The sequence below is a fragment of the Patagioenas fasciata genome, chromosome 3 (genome assembly GCF_037038585.1).
Source record: "Patagioenas fasciata isolate bPatFas1 chromosome 3, bPatFas1.hap1, whole genome shotgun sequence".
In the NCBI taxonomy this organism is placed as follows: domain Eukaryota; kingdom Metazoa; phylum Chordata; class Aves; order Columbiformes; family Columbidae; genus Patagioenas; species Patagioenas fasciata.
The window spans coordinates 116941627-116957089 of NC_092522.1; the positions used below are offsets into that span (position 1 = coordinate 116941627).

The window sequence follows — 15463 nt, forward strand, 5'->3', positions numbered from 1 at the left end:
AGGCACTGGAGTTACCTAGCAACTGAAGAGAAAGTTTTGCTTGTGCTAGGCTAGATCTTAGCTAGAGCACTCAGAGATTATGAAGCAAATTGACAAGTTGATGAATTGCTGATAAGTATCTGCAAACAAAAATCTGGAAAAGGCAAAGGAGCTGCAAACTTTCCTGAATGCTTTCTTGTCTCTGGTAGCATCACTGCTATTTTGAGGTTTTAATATTTATTACTTGCTGACATCTTTTAAGCATGAGACTGTTTTGGAGGTAGGAACACTGCTACAGTGAAGGACAAGCGGTTTTATTCTTCAGCTGCATATTAATACATATCTTTGGACAGTTCATTTAACAGTTACATGCTTATATAGAGGCTAATGGGGAGAACAGATCATTATAGTACTTCTAGATTAGTTGGATCAGTATCCAGCCTTGGCAAACTGAGGTTATATATCGGGCCACATACACACCTGCAGTGCATTGTAAGCCACTGCTTCTGATTTCCCCTTTTCTCCCAGGGGAAAAGGCCTGGAAGGGATCTGGATAATTGCATCCTGCCAGTCTTATCTTGTAACCTCGTCACATAATCCTGTTATCAAGTTGCCTCTGAAAATGGTTTCTCGCTTCAACTACTTTTATGAGATGGCTGCTCAGGAATCAGATTGGTGGTTGGGAACACTTTAACATCCAAACTAATTTGCTCATGGCTAGTTTATACATTTTGGTTTTGTGGCAATATCATTTTATAAAGACATTTCACCTCAATATCTACCATAACCCTGTGGTTAACAATCAGTGCTTTTACCTTTGTTTTTGATTTGAACACATGCTTTCTTTTGAGAGGCTGGCTATTCACTGTTGTTGCTCAGTCATCAGTCAGTCATTTCTCTTCTCTTTCACAAGTTCCTCCTGTTTGAGCTAGAGACATTTCCTGGGTTCACTGGGACAGCCCTTCTCAATTTTCTCAGTTTACCTTTTCCATCCAGTACTGCCATCCCTTCAAAACAGTAGTTAACAGTATCTGCTGACTGCCATTGTTCTACTGTTCTCCTCCAAGTCATGCAATAAGGAATAAGTGCCAGCATCTGTTCAGATAAACAAGTACTTGTAAGTGAGTAGGATTTGATCCTCATTAGCTTTATTTAGTAAGATCCTGTGCAGAAGGCACATCACTTTGGCAGTCTACAAAACACCAAAATTCTGTAGGGAGTGAGATTTTGGTGAAAATTTACTTTCAAGCAATTAATTTAACAGGTTGAATACCAATATCCAGAACAAACTGTTCCATTTAAGAATCTCTTAATACATAGTTTAAGGACTTTAGACCATACTGAGTTTAGCTGACACTTGTGTAAGTATTCTAATTTCCCTAAAGCTGGCAGGCCTCTGTTATTTCATTGCGGCTGAAAAATGATGTAACCACAGATAAACAAGGCTTTGGATGTCAGAGCAGGTTTAGAATTTCTCTGCTATGATCTTCTCAGATTCATGACAAGAAAAAAATAGTTGTAATATACTAGATGAGCTTTCCTCTACACTGATGAGAAACCTGGAACTCTGCCCAAAGATTTCATATTGAGGCATCAGAAGTTCAAAATCAGAATCACGGAATCACAGAATGCTTGGGGTTGGAAGGGACCTCTAGATCATCCAGTCCAATCCACCTGCTGAAGCAGGTTCACCAGAGCAGATCACACAGGAATGTGTCCAGGTGGGTTTGAATGTCTCAAGAAGAGTCTCCACAGCCTCTCTGGGCAGCCTGTTCCAGGGCTCTGGCACCTCAAAGTAAAGAAGTTTCTCCTCATATTCAGATGGAACCTCCTGTGCTTCAGCCTGTGCCCGTTGCCCCTCATCCTGTCGTTGGGCGCTGCTGAAAGGAATCTGGTCCATCCTCTCGACACCCATTCCTGAGATATTCATAAACATTGATGAGATCCTCTCTCAGCTTCTCTTCTCCAGGCTGAACAGACCCAGCTCTCTCAGTCTCTCCTCGTAAGAAAAATGCTCCAGACCCGTCATCATCTTCATAGCCCTTCACTGCACTCCTTCTAAAACTGCGGAGCACAGAACTGGACTGGAATGTGAGTCCACTGTATGCAACCAACATCTAGGAGTTCCCCCACATGCACAAATAGCGGAAGAGGACTTTTTCATCAGTGGATAACTTGCGATTATATAAACCTCGTCTTTTTTACACCAGCAGGTGGCCCTAGTTCCAGTCTTTTCTGGTGCAGTGGGAGACTAATGCACTGAATGGAAGTAGTGGTGCAAGCTGCTAATCAGAGCAACCCCTCAAGGCATCTGCCACCTGCTGCCTTCTCCAAGAAGCTCTTCTGATTAGTTGTCTGCTAATGCATTTGCCTCCTGCATATGTATTATGATTAAGCTAATGGGGACTACTTTCCACAGGCACGGCAGGTAGAATTTGGCCCAGGTTTTACTACCACATTGAGTTCTGTGGTGGGCGTTACATTAGCACATCCTGACTACCTTGTCTAAGCTGATTACTTAGATTTGGGTTCATCAGAAGCCAGTTTTATTTAACCTCACTGACCCAAAACCCACTCATGGCATAGTAATGGGTCTGCTAGGCTTGCTCCTGGTGCTGCAGGCTTTGCTCATAGTATTTTCTTGAACAGGCTGAGATATTCCATAGTAATCAGGTCTGCACTGTGAATATAAAATTACCTGTTTACTGTCTTTATGTATTTATTAATCAAATTAGTCCACCTCTGCATGCTTAGCATGGTAGAAAATTTTTAAATTATACTAGCACATGCATGCCAAACAGCTATTAGTTAGACTGCATTTTTTAAGCAACATGAAGGAAAAGTTTTGCTCTTTGTGGGTTTTTTTTTTCAGTCCATAATGGACTATTTATAGGCCAGTGCTGAAAGCAAAGTGTAAATGGGAAGATATGTTGTTGGAATATTTCTCCGTCTAAATAGCATTATTGGGAGCCGGAGGAGTAATAACGTAAGAAATCAGTTGGGAAATTTTGTAAAGAGTGATTCTTATAAAAATTCTTCAGAAAATGTATGAGCCTGCTCTATTCCTCTCCTTTACAAGCATTTGGTCTCAACAGCTATCACATTTTCAGCTGAGGGAATTTGGGCAATTCATTTGGAGAGAAAACAGTCATTTTAAAAAGTAAAATAAAATAAATCTGTATCAACTTACTGTGTGCAGAGACAGAGGTAGCTCTTTGTCTCACATGGTGCCATGCACTTCTGCTTCATGCCATTAATGAAGAAATCAAAAAGCTAATAGCCAGAAAGTATAAAGAAAATAAGAACTAGGGGAACCAAAGTCAAACTTGGAGAAAACAAAACATCATTCTATTGGATATGACAGGGCAATATACATGATTATGCAGTTTTACTTTGACTTCAAATAAGCAAAGAAAAATGCAGGGATATAATTACCAGTGATCAACACTGTCTGCAATGAAGAGCATTTTCTCACACTGGAATAGTTCTTCTCTTTCCCACAACTGCATCTTCTCAATACCCCTTGTCACTCTCTCTGTTGTCATTAACTGCAGAGGAGTCTTTTTCTCTAATTTGCTCACTTTCTTTGGCATATTAAACTAATGTGAATTTGATAAAATCAAGGCTATCCATCACCCAAATGGAAAATACATAAAATAAAATAAAATAAAATAAAATAAAATAAAATAAAATAAAATAAAATAAAATAAAATAAAATAAAATAAAATAAAATAAAATAAAATAAAACAAAACGAAGGTAAAAAGGGGGTTCTAATGGGAATATGAGCTAGGTATAGAAGAGAGAACAACAATAATTATGGTTGCACTACTGCAAAGCAACATATGCTGACAGGGAAGGAAAAATGGAAAGGATGAAATGAAGAAAACAGATAAACATGACAATGTAAAGTCAAGTAAGTTCTGGCATTTGTCACCTTCTGACACCCTGCTGATAGCTGGTTCTTAGTAACCTCTTACCTCTAGATACCTCTACAGCTAATACCAGATTACAGCAGCTTTGCCAGCATCCAGCCTGTATTGATTTTGTATGAATGAATTTGGCTCAAGCTAGAATAAGTTTTAATATGGCACAATTTGTGTCACATCTTCCCCTCACGTGACAGAAAATGGTTTCTCAGCAAAGTATCTATCGAAAGTGAAATTAGATTTTTGAAGAAACATTGAGAGTTTTCTTTCATGCAGTTGTCTTCTAAATCAATAGCCCAGATACTAAAAAAAAAACAAACCAAAACAAAAAAACTCAGACGACTTTTTTTTTTAATTAACCCTTTGTTTCGCTCGGGGCGGGGGGGGAAGGGAGAGGGAATTTTTAGACTTACTTTTAATTCATAAATGTAAGAGGAAAAACAATTCAAACAAATATATGGACTTCCTTCTGTACACTACAGTACACAAACATATTGCCAACTATTTCACAATATCTAGTATTTTTCTTATGAAAATCATTACCAATATGAGGCAACATGTAAGAATGTCACCTTTCCTTTTCATACATTGTCAAACATTCCAAGTCTTACTCCTGCATGTATTATTTTTGTTGTTGGTTTTGTTTTCAATCTTACAGTTCTTTAAGGATTACTTCATAACCACAGTGTTTGGGCTTCTGGTTTGATGCATTTTGTTGGTGAACAACATCAAAATGATGATATTTCAGACAGAAAGCAAGCTTCTCAATTACTTTATTTCTACAGGTCACAACATAAGCCACTAGAGGAACAGATAAGTGGTAGGTATATTGGTCTTCATATAAGGAAATTTTCATAAAAGATTGTAAACGTTCTAATTATGGCCAGTTAACAGTGTTTTTAAAATGACCATGAAGACAAAGAAGAATGGGGACAGTGAACAACGTGTAGAGATCTGAGGACAAAGCTGAATGGTTCAAATGCAATGGGGAGCACAAAAGCCACCTTTGCATTTTCCTCTTTCTCCTAATCACCATCCCAGCCCACTGCTTACATGAGACATTGCTCTCATGTGGAAAAGTAGTCTTGGGATGATGCAGCTGTGCACACCTGGGACAGATGTTTTGGCTCCTTTCCTTTCTGTTTCATTGCAGTTATACAGACACCAGATGTGTTTCTGTTTCCACAGGAGGAGGGTAATCACCAGCAGCTGTTTCAGGCACAAGGAGACAGAGATTTGTTTGTCGGTGCTAGTCCAAAAGAGTTACATTAACTTGTTGGATATTTTTTTTCTGCAGAAACAGAGCAGCTAGAGTGGAGAGTAAACATAACATTTCTATAATAACCATCAGACTTTCTAAGGCAGAAGCATGAGCACTATATGTCACATACTCTCAAGGAGCAAATGCTTTCTTTCAGGCTGCATCAAGAATAATGCATCTCAGGTGATAGGAGTGCCCTCTTGAAACCCACGCAAAATTAAAGGAAATAAATCTCAGCAGCAAAACTCTGCAACTTCGCACTCTGAAGTTCAAGCCATAATACAGGGGTAAGACCACAGTTCAACCAAAACTTTTTAACTAGTCTTCCTTTCCCTAATTCAACACCAGTCCATTTCAGAGCCACTTTTACTGTGGTTCTCTGACCCATTGTAGGCTTGAGTCAAATTCTTAGATCTTGGCTCTCCAAGGAGCTGTTTTCTACTCTTTTTTTTCAGAAACGTCTCCAAGATAGTGACTTTTTATAACTTCTATTTTCAACACTCCCATGATATTTTCACATATTCCTAGTCAAAAGTGATATGGGACACAGGGACTTAGGTAGAAATCCAGCTGACTCAGTAAGAACCTGAGTTCAGTGGGAGAGCCTGTGAGATTTTTCTCTTCAATCACTTAGGCTCTTTTGAAGAACATATTCAAAATCTAAAACCTGAGCCTATTTCCAAATACCTCATTGATTGACAGAAAGGAAGATTTACTTAGGTAATACTGGAAATATCTCTTAGAAGTCATCACCACCTGTTCCAGCTGAATGAACAATCCTGAACAGCCAGATGGAAGATGAAGTAGAAGAACACATGAAACGTTCAGTATGTTATGATGGTGATTATGATGATTATTATTATTATTAGTTTGATCTCTTGTAGGAAACAACTGAAGAGCAAAATAAGAGAAACTTTAAAATAGGATGAGAAATAAGGTCCTTTTTTAACCTTTGGCCAAAAGCAAGTCTTTAAAGTCAGTTCATAATTGCACTGGCAACCAGTCGAGACTCTTGTATATGTCAATACCAATGAGCAATTGTCAATATCTCTGATCAGCAACATTTTGCATCATTTGTAACTTGTATACTGAGTCTGAAGGGAGACTTCTAACTAAATCATTACAGCACATTGTAAATGCAGGAACCAGTTTCTCTCAAAACGCTTTAGTAACACTTCATTAATTATATTGAACTTGCAGCCCAAAATTCTTCTCACTTATATTCATCACTTACCATGACCAGTTGTCTATATATTGTCGAAGACACTACCATATCAAGTTGAAAAGGCAAATTATACTCCATGGATCTTAGCAGAAGGATAGAGAGCCACAATTCTCACCAGTGTCAGCAGTTCAGACACAGCTGAATGTGGCATCTGAAAGAAAAAAGAAACAAAGCAAGGCATGTTAGCAAATACTTTGGTTAATAAAGGTAGACACTTTCTCTTTTCAGGCATTTCCCACAGGCTGACTCAAAATCTCCTGCATTTGCTGTTCACATTTATTCACCAAGCAATTCTCTGTCTGCACCTTATTTGCACTCCATTTTTGTGAGCTGAACTGCTTTGTTCAGATGACAATGAAAGATCACATGGCACTGTACCTTTGTTTTCTTTGACGAGAATAAACTTACTCATCTTTGGTTACTCAGGGTTATGGTATCCTGTTTGCTTCCGCTGAAGATGCTTGGAAAGCACTTGAAAATAAAAATGAACAGATTGACAGATTTCACTCTGGGGGAAAATAGCCCCCAAAAAGTCATAGAGAGCAGCTCTTCGCTTATAGAGAATTATTTTGACAAACACTTGAAGGTAGAACTTCTGTTTGAATCCTATATCTATCTTGCTTTCTTTACTACAGCCAGCAAACAAAGTGGATCTGTTAATGTGAAAGGATTAGGAAAGGAAGACAGCAGACCTGTGGTGCAATTTTCTACCAGAATCTGACATGCCTCCCAGCAGCAATTTTGTGCTGGGAATTAGAGGTCATTTCTAATTGGACCCAGCACCTCTTCCCCTCTTCTCTGGGCATGAGTGTCCATCTGTGGTCAGTCAGGTCCCTCTGGATCTGAGCCTGAGCATGAAGTCCACCCAGCAGCATGATGGGGACCCTACCTGGACCCTGTCACTGTGTCCCATAGTCCCATGAGAACATCACAACATCAGTGTCTTCTCAGGGCTGGACCCATTACATCTCCAACTAGGGAGCAGGAAAGGATTCTGGACTGAAACCATAGGAAATGCAGGAGGACTCCAACCAGATACAGAGCTTCAGCCATAAGAAACAGCTTCAAGGATCACAGTCTAATTATCTGAAATAAAATGACAGAACACATTATCATTTTCATTACACAGGCCTCATATATTATTCTTCATATAGTAGTATGAGTAGAGCTTTCAAACCACTTTTCTTTTAATCTCCATTCTTCTTACTTCATCATCACATTTGTCTGTGTTTTCCTAATACCTACACCAACATTAGTCACAACTGGCAGGAGTCCATGGAGAGCTTCAGAGAACATTATTTTTTGCCCTCTGTGCATACATTAGTGTTGCCCTTTAAAGACGCAGCCCTTTGTCCTTTTAATGAAGAATAAAACTCATTTCCAAGCATCCCAATAAGATTATCTCAAATAATAGCAATCCAATTAGCTCAGGCAGCTTGAAGTCTCACTCGGACTCCCAGGTGGTATCCCCCATCATTAAATACACTGTTTTAAAATGCTTTCAAATACCTGTCTAATATCTAGAGCCAAAGATATTTTGAAGAATGCAGGTAATATCCAGCCCCTAATATCAACCACATTTAAAGGAGGAAGTGGAGATGAGGAATTTCCACACTTGGATATTGTGTGCTGCACACCTTGGGAGTGCTTCAGCCTGACCAGTCCACTCAGGTCCCATTTGTCACCTTGACACAAGATTTTGAGCCTGTCTGCACCAAACTAGGAATATTAAAGCAAGGCATGTTCAGTTTGTCTGTGAATTAGAGAGCCCTTTTGTCCTTCAGGTTTCACTGTCCCCTTGCCACTGCCGGTACCTTTTCTTCCTCTACTTCTTAATATGGGGCTTCTGTTGAGATGAGCTGTAATTATTTAGGCAGCTGCCCCATCCTGCTATGGCCTTCAGGCATCTTTCCTGGCTACCACAGATATCTCCTTTAGTTCCCACTGCTAACTTCCCTTTAGAAACTGTTTTCTCTAGCTGGCTTTAAATATAACTTCTTTCATGCTCTAAATACTCAAAAACTTCTGTTCTTGCCTCCAGCTTCCAACTTTATTTTCCTTTACACTTCTTTATCCTCCTGAGGAATTTCATTGGTTCCAAAAATCATGAATTTCAATTTATCATATTTTTTGCTTTCTTTTAAACCCACTCACCTTAGCAAAAAAAGCTTAAGTATTAGACCATGTTATCACCCACTTGTGAGAGGATTGAGGGAAGAATTAGTTGAACTAGAAGTCAGGCTCGTAATACATGTCAAAAAACTCAAATTTTCCTGTCTCACAGCCTTAGGCAAAAGGAGATTTAAAGACAGCACAGAAAGCACCAACCTGTTTTGTCTTGAATGTCTCTTGTTCAGGTCGACTATGTAGTCTGAAAGTGTGTTGAGCGCTGAGAGAACAGCCAAAACATGAAGCCACTATAACCATATTGTTTCCCAGTGTTGGTATTGCTATCATTTGTAAGGCAGTCAAATCTAAAGACATAATGAAAAATCTTAACAGACTTCTAATTTATAACAGCTTAACCCTTGATTAGTTGGAAATACCTTCTGCAACGCAGAAAGGATGAATTAACAAAGAAAAATTTTAATAAAGTATATACAAAAGAATTTCTCAAAATTGACTGTTCCACTTTCATTTTAATTTGAAAAAAAAATCCAATATAGAGAAGAAACAGAGATCATTTCAGTCAAAATCATTAAAGAACAGAAAATGTACCTGCAAATTTAAAACATAAAAATAAATAAAGAGTATTTTAGGATTCTCTAAAAAAACACAATAGGATTGTGTGTTATACAGTAACAACTGCACAAAAATACCAGGGCCCAGAGCCACACTTACTCCCTTCGAGGTAAAGAAAAATAATGAAGAAAAAGTGTTCAGATTCAGCAAGATTTGGATTGTTTGGATGATTGGACCTGTGGGGGACAAAAGTACTTCACTGTGAAATAATTATTCTCAAGCTAAGGGAAAGGTCTGTAGGACACCAGGAGAAATGGCTCAATTGTTCAGTTCAATGAGAAAAATTGTATTTGGGATTAATGGAGAAAAGGAAGCTTCCAACATCACAACCATAAAAAAAAATTAAATGCTATACTTGGTTTTGTTGCCAAAGACAAATACAAAAGTGCTGATAAAGTTAGTGCTGGTCAGTCACAACCTGATAAACTGCATTCAGTCTCTGTTGAACCTGGAAATAGTATTACCATAGGAAGAGTTCATGAAAAGTTTGTATCTGGTCTAAATAAATCTGAGTTATCTGAATGGTTGGGAGGCAGCAGTAGACAAATGGGAAGTTTGAGGTAATACAGCAGATCACAAAATTTGAGAGAGTGATATCTTATAGAAAGTGGTGTTATGCATGGTCATATTATGTGTATGGGAGAGAATGCTGCACTAAAATGGCAATGGAAGTTATACATTTATATCAGACAGAAAATAATCCAATTCTACTTTTCTGTCTCTGTGATTTTATTCTCAGCCAACTCCGTAAGTATAAATTAACTTCTAAGGCTTAAATACATTGTTTCCAATCAGTTACAGTTGAAAAGTAAACAAACACGAAACCCTCGGAACTTAATATCTTCTTGAATCTGTTTTATTGGCTACACATTGGCAATGAACTAGAGCTTTATTACTGTTGAAAATCATCAGCTTTCTGCCGAAGTCAATGGGATGATGCCCTTTACTATTTGCACTGTAGTGATGTCTCCCTTTCTCTCTGTGCTGTGGCTGCTTACGATGCCGGCATGCCACAAAACACATGACATAATCTGACATGGCCAAGGAGGATTGTTTTCTGCTCACAGCACGTTTGACACAGTGGTGGCTGCTGCTGTGCTCCTGCTGTTTACGCTTGCTGTGATCCCACTGTATCCACCCTTTGCATCTGATGAAATTCACTTTGATTCAGTTATTCATCTTGGGTCTCACAAACCAATCCATTGTGCAATGTTGCTTTGTAAACTGATGAGGAGGTCTCAAAGAGCTATGCCTCTTCATCATCTTCATAATCAGACCTTTAGGTCTCTGGCTATATGTTCAGAAACACACTTGCTATTGCTTTGTCATTTATACTGAAAGTGACACAGGCTTGCAGAGGAAGGATAATTTATGAATCCTAATTCATTGCGCTGGACTCCTCAACTTCATGCTGTGATTGCTTCCCTATTTATGGCAAATGAATCTAGACCCTGCTACTTGTTTACTGTTGTACTCTCTTTTTATAACTCAGTATGCAGTTTTTAATTAGATCAACCTCAGTTCTTTCGTTGCTTGCTAATACTAGCATTTGAACAGTGCAGCATTGCTGGACCTTGAAATAACCACTGTCAATTTATTGTAACCACCTTGTTTTGTCCTATTTATTCACAACTTCACAAATCATTCACTCAGTCTCTAATTAGTTAATATATAGTCATTCAAATGCATTCAAGTTAATTGTACTTTACAGGTGGGTGATGGAGTGATATAGTTTCACCAGACAGCTTTTTTTCTCATTACACCGGGCCCAAGAAGTGATTGTCTGTATACGTGTAAATAAAACACCAAATGATGCCAGTAACTGACACCCAGAAATACATAGTGTTTTATACAACCAGTAAAACTTCATTACATGCCAAATATTATTTTTTGGTTTAGTCAGAGAAATCCTACCACATGAGAAAAGTGGCTGTATGAGAGGGATGGATATTGAGGCATACAATAACTTGAGTCATTAGAGGCAAGTTCTTGATACACAGGACATAGCATGCAGGGTCAGTTGACATGGGAAATCCTGTAGCATTGTGCTGCTGGGAAATGTGCTTTCCATTGCACCCGTGGTTACAACATCATGCTACTGTATCTCCCTCAGACCCCATCACACACTCCCCATGCACTTCACCACCAGAATCCCAGTGCAGAAGAAACACAGTGATGTTAATACATGAGGATGTCTGGGAAGTCAGAATTCTGAGCTTTCTCTTCACCTCCTTATGATTTCAAAAAGTCTGAGTTTCCTCTGTATATTAGAAGTTCAAGTGACCTTATTTCCACAGTTATTTAATTTACCTCTAATTGAATATGATATTGCATGTGCAAGAGGAGTGCAACTAATTATATTTCTTGGGTATGTGATTGACTTAATTTAGTTCCCCTGTCATGACAGAACTCTTCACTAGGAACACTGTTCAAGAAGAGCTGCAGTTACAGTAATTTTTTCATCTTGACGACCAAGAAACAGCTTCAAAAACTTACGTTCTATCAAAATTGGACAACATTTTATGTTGTCCTGCCAAATCAAAACACCCTAAAGAAATATTTGATGGGAACTTTCTGTTTACATCAGCAGCTATTAGATACTCTCTTTTTTTTCAGTTTCAGTGTAGCTCTGTGCCACATTCCTCATTCATGTGATGAAGCTACCAGTTTTCTATTACACTTTCATTAACTCAATTTCTTCAACTCAAAATGTTATGTCTACAACTACACTAGTAAAAAGAGCTTGTGTCCATTTTCTGCCCAGGGTTCTAACGGTGCAGAATGCACCCATCACAGATAAACTTTCTTACCTGCCAAAATAGGGGTCCACAATGCCCGTACTGAGGATGGTCCCTGGGACAACTCCTGACACGTGTTCAGACTGTGTCCAGGAGAGTAGGGATTACCTGCAAAAAGTCCAGGTTAACAATTTTGAGCTGCAAAAGACAAACTTAAAAGATAAAATGTTTTCCTGCTTAGCAAAAATGAAGTACTCAGATTTGTTCAGAAGTAAATTAGAGTATTTGGTTCATATATAATCCTCTCAAGCATTTAAAAAAGCTCTTCCTAAGTAGTATTGTCTGCCTGAAATATTTTCTGCTGCTTCTGAGAAGTGGATCCATTCTAAAAAGAAACTCCAGATGCTTACTACGTAGGTGGGAAAGGATCTTCAATCTTGTTCTTAATTACTGTGGCTCAAATTGATTTGACCTGAACTCTCTCTGCCTTTCAAGTAGAGCAAGATCCACAGGCAAGCTCCCTAGCTTTTTGAACTAACATGCTGGTTGACAAATAAGTAATTGTAAGGAGCTGATTTATTGCCCAGCTAGACACAGCTGGATGTAAAATATTAATTTTTAATGTAAGAAACAATTTCCATTTCTTTTACCCATAAAATCCAATAATTTAATCCAAGCACTTACAAATAATTGATATTTCACAAAGGAGAGATTTTTTTAATATACCACTTACAAACGTGTCCTTTTAAAACCAAGTGCTTTAAAGAGAAGATCTTTGTGAATTTCAAGGCTACAAAGATACCTCAGGGTTCTGCTGATATGAAAATAAGCAACTAAAGCAAAAAGCAAGAGTCTTTTATGATGACACTGAGACCCCAAAACATAGCCTTGTCCAAGTTTTATCTTTATCTTATGTAAAACATGGATTCTACTACACGTTACAAGCTGCCATCCTTCCAGTTCCTTCTTGTAACTTTTTCTCACTTTCCAGTTCCTGTTTTCTGTGACATTTTATCAGGGTAAGAAAGAATCATAATTAAGGGATCCTTGATGTCCGTATGATTGGCAATAGACTGCTGATCTTTTTACCTCCAAGAACTTTTTTCTTCATGTAAAGAATGAGAAATGTTATCACCCGCTAATTAGAAGAAAATATGCCCATTTCAAAGGCTAATTCAGCTCTAGAATAGGTTACTCAGAGAGTCTGTGAAATGTTTGTCACTGAAGTTCTTCAGAAAAAATCTGGAAACACCTGAGGGAACATCTGTCTAGGCCAGTTTAACTCCACTTGATTTCGATTAAGAAGTGGACCTATGTCCCTCACACACCTATATTTTACAATTCTATCACACAAATATTTAACCTGACTTCATTATCGATCGACAGATACTCAGATGACAAATCTCCTACACAATTTTTTCAGAGCCTTTTCTCCCAGGCAATAAAGAAGAACTTACTGTTTCTATACCAGTAAACAAGACTAGGGACAGTTCTTTAACACTGATATATGATGTGGCACAACTCACCTTCACACAACTAAGCTTTCCAAACCTGACCAAAAAGGAAGAGACTACTCCCAAAGTAAATATTGGGAACAATTCTTGCCTTGTGCTGACCCCTTGCTATGCTGAGGCAATGTTGGCTGTGATGCTACTGGACATCAGCTGAATCTATGTAATGGAGTTCACTAACAGTTTAGCAGGATGAATGATCATGTACAAGCTTTCAGGTCAGTGCTTGGTTCCATTTAACTTGTTAGTAGCCCTTGAATTGCTTTCCCTAGCTAGAAATGGAGACAGAGCTCTAGGTAGCTCTAAGTATAGGAAAGCTTGCAACCTTACTCCATAGCAAAAAGATACACGAGGCTCAAGCATAAGCAAGGTACGGAAGATTTCATGGAAGGGCTGTGGATCATACTTACATGTCTATATACTAACACCGTGGCAATATGAGGCAGTAAAACCTAATTTTCTCTATGTGAAAAACTTGTAAGGTTCTAACACATGGCTTCAAAGCTGCACATTATTTTCCTTGTAATCATTAGCACTTATCAAAACTGGAAAGCAACTGATTTCTTAGATAACTGAAAACATCAGTTCACCTCATATTCTAAATGCTTTTCACCTTTGGCCAAGAGTTCACTTCTACTTTTACAAAAGAAGTCTGGACACAGAAGCAAAACTCCCTGCTTTTGCTGGACTGACTGGGTACAAGTAGTAAAAAAAACCCACCCCCTTTAACACTCTTCTGTTATTCTGTGATTTTCATTTCCTGACGATGGTTTTTGTTACAGCAGTCAGTGAAGGCTGCAGTTAAATGCATCTCTCTTTCTGTTTGTACACAGATGCAGAGATGCCGTGGCCCAAAGAGTTCATACTGCCTAAAGCTTCATGGCAAGCAAAGGCTTATTATTAGCACTCCTATTTTCACATGAGGAAAACATGTTATTCCCCAAGATCAAAGAGAAAGTCCACGATGAACTAAGAACGAAGTGTAAATCTTTTGAGCCTCAGCTCAGTGCCTTCACAAAACACCTTTTCCCCACAGAGAGAAAACTGACAAAACCTTTGAGAATATTACCAGCACAACTGAAAGCTCTTGAGTCCTGACTTCATTACTCCTCTGTAAGCCCCTGCAATGTATTGGACTGATACTGGCTAGGGAGCCTGTGGAGCAAAGACTGTATTAGTGGCTATAGTAACATGCTCAATTTTCCGTTTACTTGTCAGCACCTCACTGCACTGTTTGGGGCTTGTCATAAGTATGGAATCTTAACTGATTTAAAACATCCCAGTTTCATTAATTTACATGGTACTATACAACACCGAGGATATGTATGTCACCTCAGGCCAGAACACTGATCCTTCATTGGTTTCCCACGGCACCATTGATGAACAAAATGTAATAATAATAATGCACCCAAATCATCTGCTGATTCCACAGGGGTTTCCTCATTTCCTTTATTAAATCTTTGATGCTGAGCAGTTCCATGTCAATATCAACTGGGTAAGCAAGAAGTCATGTCTAGAGGGATTCAAGAGCAGAAATGATGCACAGTGATGTTCTTGCTGTTATTAGCAAAGTGATCAGGATTCAGAAGCATTGCGAGAATTCTTTTGCCATGTCAACCATCAAAGAGAGACGCCAGAGAGATACAAGTTACAGAGTGTTAAACCCTGTGTGTCACCTTTGGCATGTTTTTGTTTAGTTCCATTCATCTCAACATTTGACTTTTAATAGTTCACTTTTGTTGTTATGAGTGAAAAATAAAAAGGACTATTAAAGAAGAAATTGTGTTCAGGCAAAACATGGTTGCTGGCACTTTGCACCACCCAGAACATCATGCTGTCTGCCAATTTGACTTGTTTTTATTTCATGTTCAATCACAAAAAAGATGCAGAAGAGAGAGAGGTCCAACTTTATCTTTTCTATTTATATCTTTCCTTACTGTGTTTAAAAAACATAACAGGACCAGCTAACAGCAGAGGCAAAAGCAGCCCCTTAAACCCTAAGGAGCAGAGAGCTATTTTTAATTTCCTCCAAGAAATTGTATAAATACTATCCACTGCAGCAAAGCATGAATTTAAGAAA

At 38.4% G+C, this 15463-nt stretch overlaps 1 long non-coding RNA gene across 1 annotated transcript; it reads right to left on the minus strand.

Moving 5' to 3' along the window:
* Positions 1–4608: 4608 nt before the first annotated feature.
* LOC139827780 (uncharacterized) lies at positions 4609–7466 on the minus strand. Its single transcript, XR_011738717.1, has 3 exons — positions 7282–7466; positions 6402–6863; positions 4609–5115 (listed from the first exon to the last, which is right to left on the minus strand). It is a non-coding gene; the product is annotated as an uncharacterized lncRNA (long non-coding RNA).
* Between the last annotated feature and the right edge of the window lie 7997 nt (positions 7467–15463).